Here is a 12,972-nt window from a genome sequence, read left to right on the forward strand (position 1 = left end):
TTGTCAGTGCCTCCACCCAGGTTAATTATTTGGAATGTCAAAAGGGCTCTCCTGGGAAAACCCAGTGATAGAATATATAGTGTGGTGTATAGATAATGTGTAATCACATACAATACTGTATCATTTCACTTCACATTTACCACCACCTCCTTCCACAGATTCCGCAGTAATGGATCTCCCACCGTAATCACTCCAGGTAAGTAAACACACAGTAGTTAAAAAACATTAAAGTTACTTTTATAAGGAATATAAGTAAAGGATCTTCACTTGTACTTTGCATATAAACTGCTGTTAATATACAGAGGATAAACACAACTCCATGTATTACATCAATACATTGCTTAATATACAAAACCCTTAAACTTAAACAATGTTATAACATTAGTTAGGAGACTATATTTATAAATAGTTCCAATCCAGAGTTTATAGTCCCGGTTCAGTTTCTGAAGTGTAGATATTGTCTTTGTTAATTATCCTTATGGGGCTTTTCCTCTAGCAAGCCTTCACTTTTCCTTGGTCGTATTATAGACTTTGTCATGCCATAGATTAGTATAACTGGACTCCCCTCCCCAATATAGGTAAGTCCATATAATGTGCTTATGCTGGTACCTTGGTACGTATATAAGCCTTGCAATATCAACAAATATAGTCCTGTGGGGTTATTCCATCACAGTCACAATGAACATAACTATTCATACTCCAAAATAATTATATTTATACAGCAGTCCTGCCAATGCAAAAACCCGAGTTTGGTGCTGTGTGCTGTGGATTATAAGTGTAACTGGCAATATGTTAGATAGTACAGTAGATGCATACACCAACTCCCCCTGACTTATATCTGCCTCAGGCTGCAAATTCTTCCTGTATTCCCTCAGGGAATAGCTTTTTTTTCCTAAGTCCTACCAGTCTGTTATAGATATTGAGTTATCTATCCCTTTTGGTCACTCCTCTTTGCTGCCTCAGCTTGCTAGTAAGTCGGTTATATGATTAGGCAGAAATTAAGCCTTTGAGTAATGTATGAAGGGCAGCTGGTGATTATTGTGAGTGTGGTGCTTGTATTTGTACTCACACCCCTGCGGTATAAAGATACAGCCTCCGGGCTGTCCTTTGTAGTGGGAGCTGCTGCTTGCTTCAGCCTCTGCAGTCAGCCTGAATTCACGCTGATTTTGCCTGCCCAGGACCCACCTCTCAGACCTCCATCACAGGGGGACTCCCGACAGCCACCTCCTGGCCAACTGTAGCCGGCGCCTGCTCCATGACGCCGGCAGTCCCACTGTGACCATTGGCCTGCTGTCTGAGCCAGCCGTCTCCTCTAACCAGGGATCACCCAGATCGGTGCGGGTCCACCTCCCGCGACGCCGCCTCTCTGGCATCATCGGCAAGACAGGGTGGGTGCCACTGTCCCACCTTTTTCCCCAGCTCCGGCTGGGCTCCCTCTCCGGCTCTGCCCCACTACGCCCGGCAGCTCATAGCTGCTCACTGGCTGCCCGGGTCACAGGAGGGCAGGCACAGGAGGGAGGGATCAGGAGACTGCCTCTCAGCTGCTGCTAACAGCTGTTATATATCCTCCCCCTCACCGGATCCTATTTTCCTGACAGGAACCAATTCACTCCTATCTATATTACTCCGCCCCCTTCTGCAACTATCACCAATGTCTGTGAAATGTATATCTGCAGCATGAAGCACCAAAATCCACTGACATCATAGATATCTAACATGCACAGGGTACATACATTTCCACATATTTACTTATATTTACATCACATCACATCTATCCCTACAGCATATTTAACATTTACCTCATAAATGGCATTTTGCTGTAAATAGATGAATGAAAATATATACCTGTTTCAATTGTATATATGAATTATCTCCGTAACCCTAACCAGGGTTACACAAGTGTTGCAGAAATCACTGGCAAAATGGTGCCAGCGACATTTTTCCAGAGACAAGCTTATGTGCAGTAGACTTTGGCACAGTATTAGTGTCTAAGATATGGAAGGGCTTGCACGTAACCTGCACACGTACCCCCTCCTCTCTTAACTATCCCTGACTATAATTCATGCAGATATCATCATTGAATTAGTGTCCTTAAGCTTCGCACTAAATTGGAGATATTCTCAGCACAGGTACAGTAGGACAGAGATTATGGATAGCTTGTCAAGTACAGAGGTTGGAAGGTAGACAGGCAGAAATAATAGCCTGGGGACTAAGTGGTAATGCAGCTGTTATGTTAAGTGATTATCATGATCCTCATATCAGATATTTTCCTTTCTACAGACCACTGCTTCTACCATAATATGAAACATATATTGATGCATTGAGTTTCTGGCTGCATAGATTATTGTATACTAATCAGCTTGGAAACACATTTTAACTTTTAAGGATTGAAAGTTTCTAAAAGCAAGAAAAAGGGGGAATTGCAGTGTTGCTACTTTTTATATTATGTTCTCTCTTTATTACCTTTCTCACTAAAATCATGAATCAAAAGTTGGAATGTGGCAGGAGTGACTTAAGCTAACCTCATTAACCGAAGCTAACTTTGACAATTTCAGCATTTCAGACTCTTAATTGGCCACTCACATTTAAAGTCTGAATGCAAAATAGCCAGTCAAACAAGTGAGCTGAAGATTTGGATAGGCATAACCATTTGGCTATTCTTTGGCAAACTTAAGTTGTCTTTCTCAAGATCTACATGCTAAACAGCATAGAGTTTCCGTGGGGTGTGATATGTATTACCACCGGCCGCATGGTTCAATTCCCGACAGCGGCTGCCCGACAAAGGAGGAAATCCCGATCGTCCTTAAGGTAAGTATTGTCTAACCTAACTTAACCACCCTAACCCTCCCCTAGGGGTGTCTAACCCTAACCTCCCCCCCTGTGCCTAACCCTAACCCCCCCTCTGTGCCTAAACCTAACCCCCCTTCCCTGCTGCCTAAACCTAAGTCCCCCGGGGGGGTGCCTAACCCTAAGTCTCCCCCGGTCGTGCCTAACCCTAACCCTCCCTCCCCCTAGCCTAACCCTAACCTCCCGGGGGGTGCCTAACCCTAAGCCCCCCCGTGAGCCCTAAACCTAACCTCTACCCCCCCCCGCGGCTGTCTGCTGCAGCGCCCGGCATCCGCTTGATCGGGATGCCAGGCGCCAGTCTCCAGATGTCGGGGAAATGACTGGCGTCTAGATCTAGATGCCTGTCATTCGTCTGTAGTCGGGATATAGCAGTCTGGAAGCTGGCGGTCGGCATTAAGACCATTGGGTTCCAGACTACATCCCCTTCTGTGAGCCACAAGCTAGGCAGCTGACATCTAAATAGCTTATTTATTATTGGACATACAGTATGTATTTACGTACTTTGTTTGCACATAAAAAAATGTGTATGCATGCAGACTTTGTATACTGTAGACTTTTGCATATTTTTGACTTGGGTCCCCTTGTGCCTGGGAAAGTGGAAAGGGGTGAACAGTGGCAAGCAGTGATTGATTGACTATAGTAAGGGCATGTTCACATAATTGCAACACAATTATAGACATGGACACATTGGCAGATTTGCCTTTAAGGAGACATATTTCTTGCAGGGAGTGGATCGCTGGTACAGCGATAAATGATGATGAGGACTGTCAACAGCATTACCTAGCTGATTCTGATTGTTAGATTGCAAATTAACCCCTCCAGCTTACTTGGCAGCTCTATTACAGTATATAACCTATCTGAAATATCCTTCTGGACTACAGCCGATGCAGATATGATATGATTATATTTAATTCATTATTTTTATTTCAAATGCAACTTTTTGCATTTGTTAATAATTGCATATTTTCCTATGTACAAATGCTTTTAAATAAGCCTCAATGGTCTGATGCTGAGTTGGAATTCATTTGCATCTACAACCAAAGATCCAAACTCAGAGATGTAAAATGCGTTCATTAAGAAAAATGCAATAACTTGCATATACAAATTAGCAAAAATCACAAGCTGTATACAGTATAAGTCTGCACTGGTAAAATGGGCCAGGTTAACATAACTAGACATTTAAGCACCTTGGGTAAAATAGGAGACCCGCCATCCATTTTGGTAGGGGTTATAGTAGTCACCATTGGTGGTGGCACATGTTATTACATTAGGATGGGAGAGCCTGCTGTGTTATTATTATATAGTTCTGGAATGACAAGAAACACATATAATATCCTGCACAGGATAAAAATAAATATAATTCAATTTATACACCAACAATTTAGTACATTCTAATAATTAGTTACCAAATTATGTTTATAGCTGCTGGTGCTCCCTGGAATCGAATATCAAGTACTCAGAAAAAAGCCTTCCGTTGGCCTCAGCCAATGTGCAGCCCGTGATTCCTTTGTGGGGCACTCTTTTATAATAAATTAATTGATATAATTGATATCAGGAAATATACATAATTTACAATATAACTTTTAATCGGTTCCCTCTTAAGAGATTGGGGATTATTTTGACTCTGAGTGTGAAAATATGACAGTCACCCATCAATAAACACACATAAATACCATATAGTTGATATCAGAAAATGAACATAATTAAAACATAACTTTTAATTGCATTGCGATGCATATGGGTGACTATCATATTTTCATAATCAGAGTCATAATAATTCCCAATTCTTTTAAAGAAGGATCCGCCTTCTTTAAAAGAAATTGGGAATTATTATGACTCTCATTATGAAAATATGATAGTCACCCATATGCATCGCAATGCGCAAGCTGGCTACTGAGATCGCAATGACTACACAGACCCACTGCAGAGAGATTGACAGGAAGTAGCATTTGTGGGTGGTGACGAGGGGCGGTCGGCAAAACGCAGGCGTGCCAGTGCGTTTGAACGCTGTAGCAGGGGCATGCATAAATTATCCACTGTGATGCTCTACGCAGCCTGAGGCCTCATAGCTTGCGATGAAGTTAGCAATTTCTGAGTAAGATCAGAGTAAGTGTGCATGAGGCTGCGATAGTACTCGATGTTACCGATGGTTTCACAGTCTTGCTAAACATTCCAAATGTGTGGTAAGTAAAATGGGCGTCCTTATGTTTTGCTGCAGCGGCATTGCGATCGCAATGGATTAGCATACTATCGCAGTTGAGCTGTGTGCATAATCGCTATTGCATTCGCAGTTGCGATCGGTAGTGAATCAGGCCCTTAGTGCTTGGTAGTTACAATGGGCAATAGGATATACCTTGAGTTAAGGCAGAATTTGAACGTTTCTCTGGATAGAAGAGACATCAGGTCATTTATCAGCAACGTTCAATGAGACATCAGCAGAGATAGTTGAGACATCAGCAGAGATAGATAAGACATCAGCAGAGATAGATGAGATATCAGCCGAGATAGATGAGATATCAGCAGAGATAGATGAGACATCAGACCATTCTGAAAAACCTTTTACAGAGAATCTTCTTTCTATACTAATAGCTGCTATTCCCCAATAGGAAGCAAGTCACTTAGACAGCTGGTTGAGTGGCGAGCATTCATCTTTATGTGGCTCCAGGCTCCTTGTCTAGTTCTTCCCTTACTCTGGGATGAGACATCCTGATGTGCCGTTCCCCAACCACAACCGGATGTGTTGCAGTAAGAGGAGAGCAGGAAATAGATGACTGTGTGTCACACCTGTAATTACTATGAGTGCACCAGACCAGTCATTACAAAAGGTGAGCAGTGGCTTAACAGGCTGGGGCAAAAGCAGTGTGACTGTGCCTCCATGAGGGCACCCTGCCCTGGGTGAGGACACTGGCTGCACTGCCCTCGCTACAGCCCTGAAAACATATATATATATATTTTTATAATGGAATGCACATTCACTATCAGGTTTGAATACAATAAAAAAACAACTTCTCAAATATAGCAAGTACTGTAAAACTTTCTTCTTATGTATAAATGTAAAAAACAAAATTGCTGAATATGCACACAAACCATGATATATGCACAATCTACAAAAAAACACTCATCATGTCAGAGGTAAATACACAATCAACCAATCAGAAATTTTTAGCTCATGCTAGTACCTCAAACACCCACAATTAATATAACTTTGCCTAGCATATACAGTAAGCAACTCTCGTGGGTCTGCATCTGTTTACAATTACACTAACATCCTTCCTCTACCTTGTTCCAACTATCCAGTCACAAGAGAACTCAGATATCAGATTGGAGCAAATTTGTACAGGTGCATATAAATGTGGTCTTTTTTCTGGGCATGTGCAGAACATTATTTTACATTATGCAAACTGACATAAGCCCAACTCAGCATAAGCCCCCACGTATCTAAATTTTACATATAAAATGAAAGATTCCACGCCCTAGATGCAAGGCTCATCGCAGGAAATAGCGCAAATAATATAGTCGGCACTTTAGCTTGGTAAAAAGATGTGCAAGGCAAACCCGCACTTAGTTGAATCACCCACGATGATTGTAGCCACAACAAACTGATTCAGAATTCAATATTGTTATATTTTTCAATCTGGTTCTAAATGTAAAAAGAAAGAAATCTCAACCCATTGATTGGAGTGTACAGTACACTGTAAATCTAGTTTGCTTGGTTTTTTTTGTCTCACTATTCAGATAAACTCATTTAACAGATATCGTACAGGTCAAATTGAAAACGGCTGTGCTTCCATTGTGAGACTTGAAGCATCTCTACAATCTCTACAGGCGATTAAGTAGCTTGTGGATGTATCCCACAGGAAGAAACTAGCTGCCTTTAGTCAATATTTCCTAAGTTGACTCTTCCAAGAAATTGTTACAAGAAACCGAACAATGAACAAGCACAATTATTTGCAGATATTTCTTTTCCAGAGTTAAATTATGTGTTTGTAATTAATGGCAAAAAAATTACTATGACCAAATATCTCCCTATTTACTAAGAGTGAGCGATAGAAAAGATTTTCTAGATCATCTCATCGATTGGGAAAAGACAACACTAACCCAATTTACATGCACAGTGTGCTGGAAGATCAGACTGGGTATACAAGTTCCACTTTGACTAAAAAAGCAAAACTAGAAAAAAGTATATGAAATAAATCCAACAAAAGTAGATATAATGTGTTTAATATATTATTCTTAAGACACAATGCTTTATTTTTATAGCATAGCTTGTTTTTTGTACTAATGCATTAGCAGAGGTTGCAGTACGTGTACTGTCTCTGTCCTTGTGTGCTTAGCATTGGGAAACATTCATCAGAAAGTCCCCACATAAGCTATCACCAGTAAGGGAAATTATGAGAATAAAATTTATTTTCTCTCTATAATAAATAGTAGAACAAGGTCTAATATCACTACAAATGGAAGTTACAGTTTTCATGCTTATAAGTGCAATTTTGCCAGATTTATATGATGTATTTATCACTTCATAGGCACTTTGTCTACTGTTCACCAAAATTCCTATCCTACAGTATTTACCTAAAGATTGTGAGCTTGTGAGCTTTCCTACATGCCCGTCTGCCTGTTATAGTCCAGTCTCATTTTTTTAATGTGTTCCCAAATGCAGAGCTGGCTCAAGGTCTGTTCCAGCTTGACGGCCCAACAGAGGCGCCACCATATAGTTGGCGCAGTGCGGCCACTGGCGCAGCCAGGGCCAACACCCACAGGCAGTGCTGGGCTCTTCCAGGTGGTTCAGATGCAGCCCAAGCCAGGTGTGACCCTACAGGTGGCAACGCGGCAGCATGATATCAGAGGTCACATTGCCGCACATCATTTCCGCCCATAGATAGGTAAGTCACTGACACTGAGGCAGGCTGTGCAGCTGTGATGCTGATAGGCTGAGGATGGTGATGAAGTGATGATGGCTAAGCTCACTGAGGGACTGTGGACAGTGATGAGGGTTGAGGTAATGAAGGGCTGAGGACGGTGATGAGGGGCTGAGCTGGTTTGCCACTTCATTCCTTAATTAAGGGACACATATGAATTACACAGATTCTGTGGCTGGCTGACTTCAAGTCTCCATTTCACCTGGTTTTAATCAGCCACAGAACCTGTGTAATTCATATGTGTCCCATATTATCTGGCAACCCTAGGAGGTGATGAGATGGCTGAGGTGATGGTGATGAGGGGCTGAGGACAGCAATGATATGCTTAGGGCTGATGAGGAGCTGAGGACAGAGATTAGGTGCTAGGGACTGAGGGTCGAGGACGGTGATGAGATGCTACTGGTGAGTGAATCAACCAATGTGTGTTTCATTTTTTTTTCCTGTGAGGGCAATCGTTGAATCAATGTGTTGTTGTTTCTTTCGAGGGGGGGGCAATGCGAGTGTCTTTTTCCCAATAGGGGCCAATGTGTGTGTTTTGTTCCATGTTTTTTTCCCTGTGTGGACCAATTTATGTGTTTCTTCTCCCCACTGGAGCCAAAGGGGCATATACAATTGGGCGCGAGGTTTAGTGAGTTAAAAACCTTGCGCACCTCGCGCCCAATTCCGGAATACCGCGGGTATGTGTGCTCCCGCTACCTGCGGTATTCAATTAAAAAAATAGTGGTCTCGGAGTTTTCAGCTCTGAAAACCCCGCGCCGCGTAAAATGAAAAAAAAAAGAAAAACACACCTACCTGGCAGGAGGTCTCCATGGCTCCCAGTGGCTTCCCCTCTCTCTTCTTACTGGAGAGTGGGCTGCTGGGAGTCCCAGGGGATGATGGGAGGAGCAAGGGTTGCTGGGAGATGTAGTTCTCCCAGCGCCCATTCCGTGGGGTCACACACATCGCACCGGGGGTCACACACACACACTCATGCACACACACATACACCACACACACTGACATACTCACCCTGCTGCAGAAGAGCCGGCTCCCGACGCTGAATGCAGAAGATGCAGAAGACAGCAATTCGGAAGGTGAGTAATTAAGGTCTAATTAAGCTAATTGGATACTTATAATTGCTTAATTAGTCCTCAGGTGGGGTGCTGCGGGGGTGTCAGAGCAAGTCCTTGTGATTTTTCCTAAAAACATCGATTTTAGGAAAAATCATGCTTGCTCAGGAGGTGCGTTCAAAAAAACCTCCCGATGCATGTTTTTTTAAAAACCACGCACCTAATAGAATAGCAAAAAACCCGCACCTGCAGGAAAAGCCTCGCAGGTGTGGGTTTTTTGCTATTCTCGCACACAATTGAATATGCCAAAATGTGTGTGCTTTTTCCTGCCTAGGAAAATATGTGTGATTTTTTCGTCCTGTCAGGGACAATGGACCTCATTCAGAGTCAGTCGTGAGCACCGATGCGCTCGTAACTGACTCGATAGTTTGGCCTTCGCATAAGCAGCGGCCGCACTGCGCGTGCGCAAGCCCCGGAGCGACAGAGAAACTCTGTAGCTCCGGAGCTCGTTACCAAAGGGGCGGCTGTCGATGTTGATCAACAGCTGCCCCGTTTGGTAGGCGGGCCGGGGGGGTGGTTTCCAAAACGGAGGCGTTCCTTTACGAACACCTACCATTTTGTGGGCGACCGCACTGACATCATCAGTGATGTCAGTGGGGAGCTTCCTGCTCCATCAGAGCAGAAAGCTCCCTGGGGTGCCCAGACCCAACCTTAGGGTGCCCAGACCCAACCTTAGGGTCTGGTTGTAAGCCCCGATGGTCGCGATGGTGATCACCATCGCGACCATCAACCTGGTCGGTCGTTAAGCTGTGGGTGGTAACCCACAGCTTAATGATCGACAAGGAGGCGGCCATTCAGGATGCAAGCAGCCGCCCTGATTCAGTGCGACTGCTTGCAACTAACGACCACCTCTGAATGAGGTCCAATGTGTGAGTTTTTTCCCTGTCAGGGACAAATTGTTTTTTTCCCTCTGGGGGCCTCTGTGTGTTTTTTCTCTGCGATGGCCAATATGTGTTTTTTTCCCCCTGTTGGGGCTTGACTCCTTGGTATTTTTGTTTCTTTTCTGCGGATTCGTTTAATTAAAAGCTAGGAAATATTTTTTTCAGTTTAATAAAAGTATTGAAAAGTATTAATTATGGATATAGTTGGATTGGGAGGGGGGGGCGCTCCAAAATTTCTCACACAGGGTGCAAGTCCTGCCCAAATGTTCAGCAATATGGAATATACTGACACCATACTGTATAAATAAATTAATTAAGTGTTGAGATTTTATGATAAAACAGAAACATGGTCTCCAAGAGCTTACAAATAATAAATTGCATTGAATTAATTTACTAAAATGTAGAATAACCTTAAAATCATACTTAGATAGCCAGAATACAGTATGTCAGAGGTTTTGCAGGCAAAAAATATATTCAGACTCACCTATGACAATCCTTTCTACCATTTTCAGACGTTTTATATCAACCTCGATATCTTTAATCTGTTTGTGTGGTTTTATAGGCTATTTCCCCTTATCGCTTTCTTCTGTTACTCCTGACAATGCGTTTGTCAGAGAGAGTCCTTGAATTTAACTTGAAAAGTAAACCCAAGTATTTCAGAGTTTATTGCAACACAGTATGTGGAGAGAAGTTCAGCTGCAGTAAAGTATTTTCTGTGATGTGTATAACAGGCTAGCAAGAGGTCAAGGATAATTTAAAAATGTCTTTGTGTATGTAGAATAACCATTACATGTAACGAGATTTGTGTGCTTTATATCTCTTTATTATTCATCTTTGAGTAAATGTGCATTGTATGATGTTTTATGCATATGTTTTTACTAAAATATAATTTCAGTAGAAAACACTTAGTACATTTATGTAATCATGAGGTTTTTTTTTATTAAACTGTGCATATGGCTAATTTATGATAAATAGATACATTGTAAATTGACAGTACATAGCAAATATAAAAACAGACCTTGCTCTCTGTTATATAAAATGAAGTTGTTCATCATATATGTTTTGATTAATCTATACTGAGCGTAGAAGAGGAAATACTAAAATCCACACATACCAACATTTGATAACACTTTGCTGTTGCTCATACTTAGCTACTCTCACGGAATGTCCGGGAGTCTCCATAATTTTGGGATGCTCTCCCAGTCTCCTGAGACAGTCAATTCACAATGAGGTGACGATAGCGCCTGACCACTCCCCTTCCCCTTCGTACACAGCACCTTCCACTTAATTATATTTATAATGTATCAGTTCCGTGCATCTCTGTTACTAGCTCAGTTTGTTTTGAACAAAGGATGCACTCACATCTCTGTCCTATGAACTGCATATGAACATGGTTTATTTAAATAATGCCTAAGGCAATAAGGACAGAAAGATGAAAGAACATTGCTAATTTACATAAAATAGTTATACAGGTACATATTAATAGCTGTATTTGCAATTACTTGCTGTTCTATTAAACTGTTCAAAACATGTAAGATAAGCACACCTTAGAATATTGTTTTTAACATATATAAACTTCCTGATCTGCATCTGCATACAGCAACCAAAACAAAGGAAATAGTATATGGTAATTGAGTAGTATTTATTAATGTAACTACTGTAACTATTCTGTACTTTTATGTCATTATCCCTTCCTGTTATGTAAAATCTATAGGATACATCATGTAAACTGGAATATGCTTCAATCGCAGAAAATATCAAAACATTTTTATATCTAGGCAACTTACATTCTTGCTACTAAATGTGACAATTAATTATTTTATATATCAAAATTGTATTTAATATAGTTTGCATAAACAAAATTACTTTAAATATTTTTTTGAAATAACAAGTAATTGTACAAACTTTTAGCATGCTGTGGGACAAGAGTCACTACACATGTGCTAAACTTTGCTGTTCGCCCAGACCTCTTGTCTTTGGAGAACATTGGAGTGCATTTGGGTCTATATGGTGTTGCCATAGAGACCTGGGGTCTGCATTGTAAAACTATGGGCCTGATCCAGAGGTGTACGGAAACTCAATGGTTTTCATGCATCTCCAATGGTGTGAGATCTGCGCATGCACAGATCCCACACTGTGCATGTGTGTATCTTGGTGCACGAGGTCGCACGCAGTGCTCCCAAGACACAGTGGCCATTTGGGGCCATGCATGCGGCAGTGATGGCCAGTGTGCGCGAAATTGGGGGTGCGTCTGCCCCATTATTGAGGTGTGTCGAGACCAGTGACTGCGTCTTCCAATGCAGCTTCACTGGCCCTGGCAGCGTGAAAACACCAATCATCCCGAATAACCTGAGGGTTACTGAAATGACCGATGTTCACGCAGATGATCCAATGCTGAATCCTTGGATGCAGCAGCGGATCACAGAAGCCTGCAGAAGCCGTCTATTAACCCGACACTTCCTGCGGCATTAGCATATTAACGCACAGCCGCTGCATACAATGTTGCAGCAGCTGTGCAATAGCGTCTATCTCTGAATCAGACCATATGTTCTCATTCCTAGAAAAGCAAATATGCTAAAAATTGTATTTAATTTTAATGTATTCAGAAGCATAGAAGCATCATGTCCTGAGATGTGTTATTGATAGTCCCTTTATTAAATTGTGGTGCATGATATCAGCAAACTGTACCCAATCTGCTAGATTCTTACCTATACACATCATGCCTTTCTAATGTGACAGGGCCACTTTCTTATCCACATCTAATAAAAAGAAAATGACTGTGCCTAGAACTGCACTCACTCGCCACAGCCTATAAGACAACAGGTCAAATCCTTTTATTTGAATGGGACCTGTCATGCAGAGATGCGTTGCTACTTCTCTGGGAGGCCGATGCTCCTGTATGTATTATTCAGAGTGTGCAGTGTACACAATAGTACTATTTTCATTGGAGGGCAATGCAATACATTTTTGGTTGTTGTTTTTTGGTTTGGTTTTTTATTTGTTGAGTTTTGTAGTAATTATAATTAGGCTATTTTAAATTGTATTGTATCTACAATTTAGTTTTTTTCCCAAAAACACCAAAACCGGTCTGATGTGATATTTGTGAGATTAAAATCAACCAAATTCCATATTGCTAGTTCCAACCTGTAGACTTAGACAGGGCAAACACTAGGTACACAGAGATGTGCTGCAGGACAGGCAGAAATTATTGTTTTT

This window comes from Taudactylus pleione, unplaced genomic scaffold, assembly GCF_031769625.1.
Source record: "Taudactylus pleione unplaced genomic scaffold, aTauple2 ptg000282l, whole genome shotgun sequence".
In the NCBI taxonomy this organism is placed as follows: domain Eukaryota; kingdom Metazoa; phylum Chordata; class Amphibia; order Anura; family Myobatrachidae; genus Taudactylus; species Taudactylus pleione.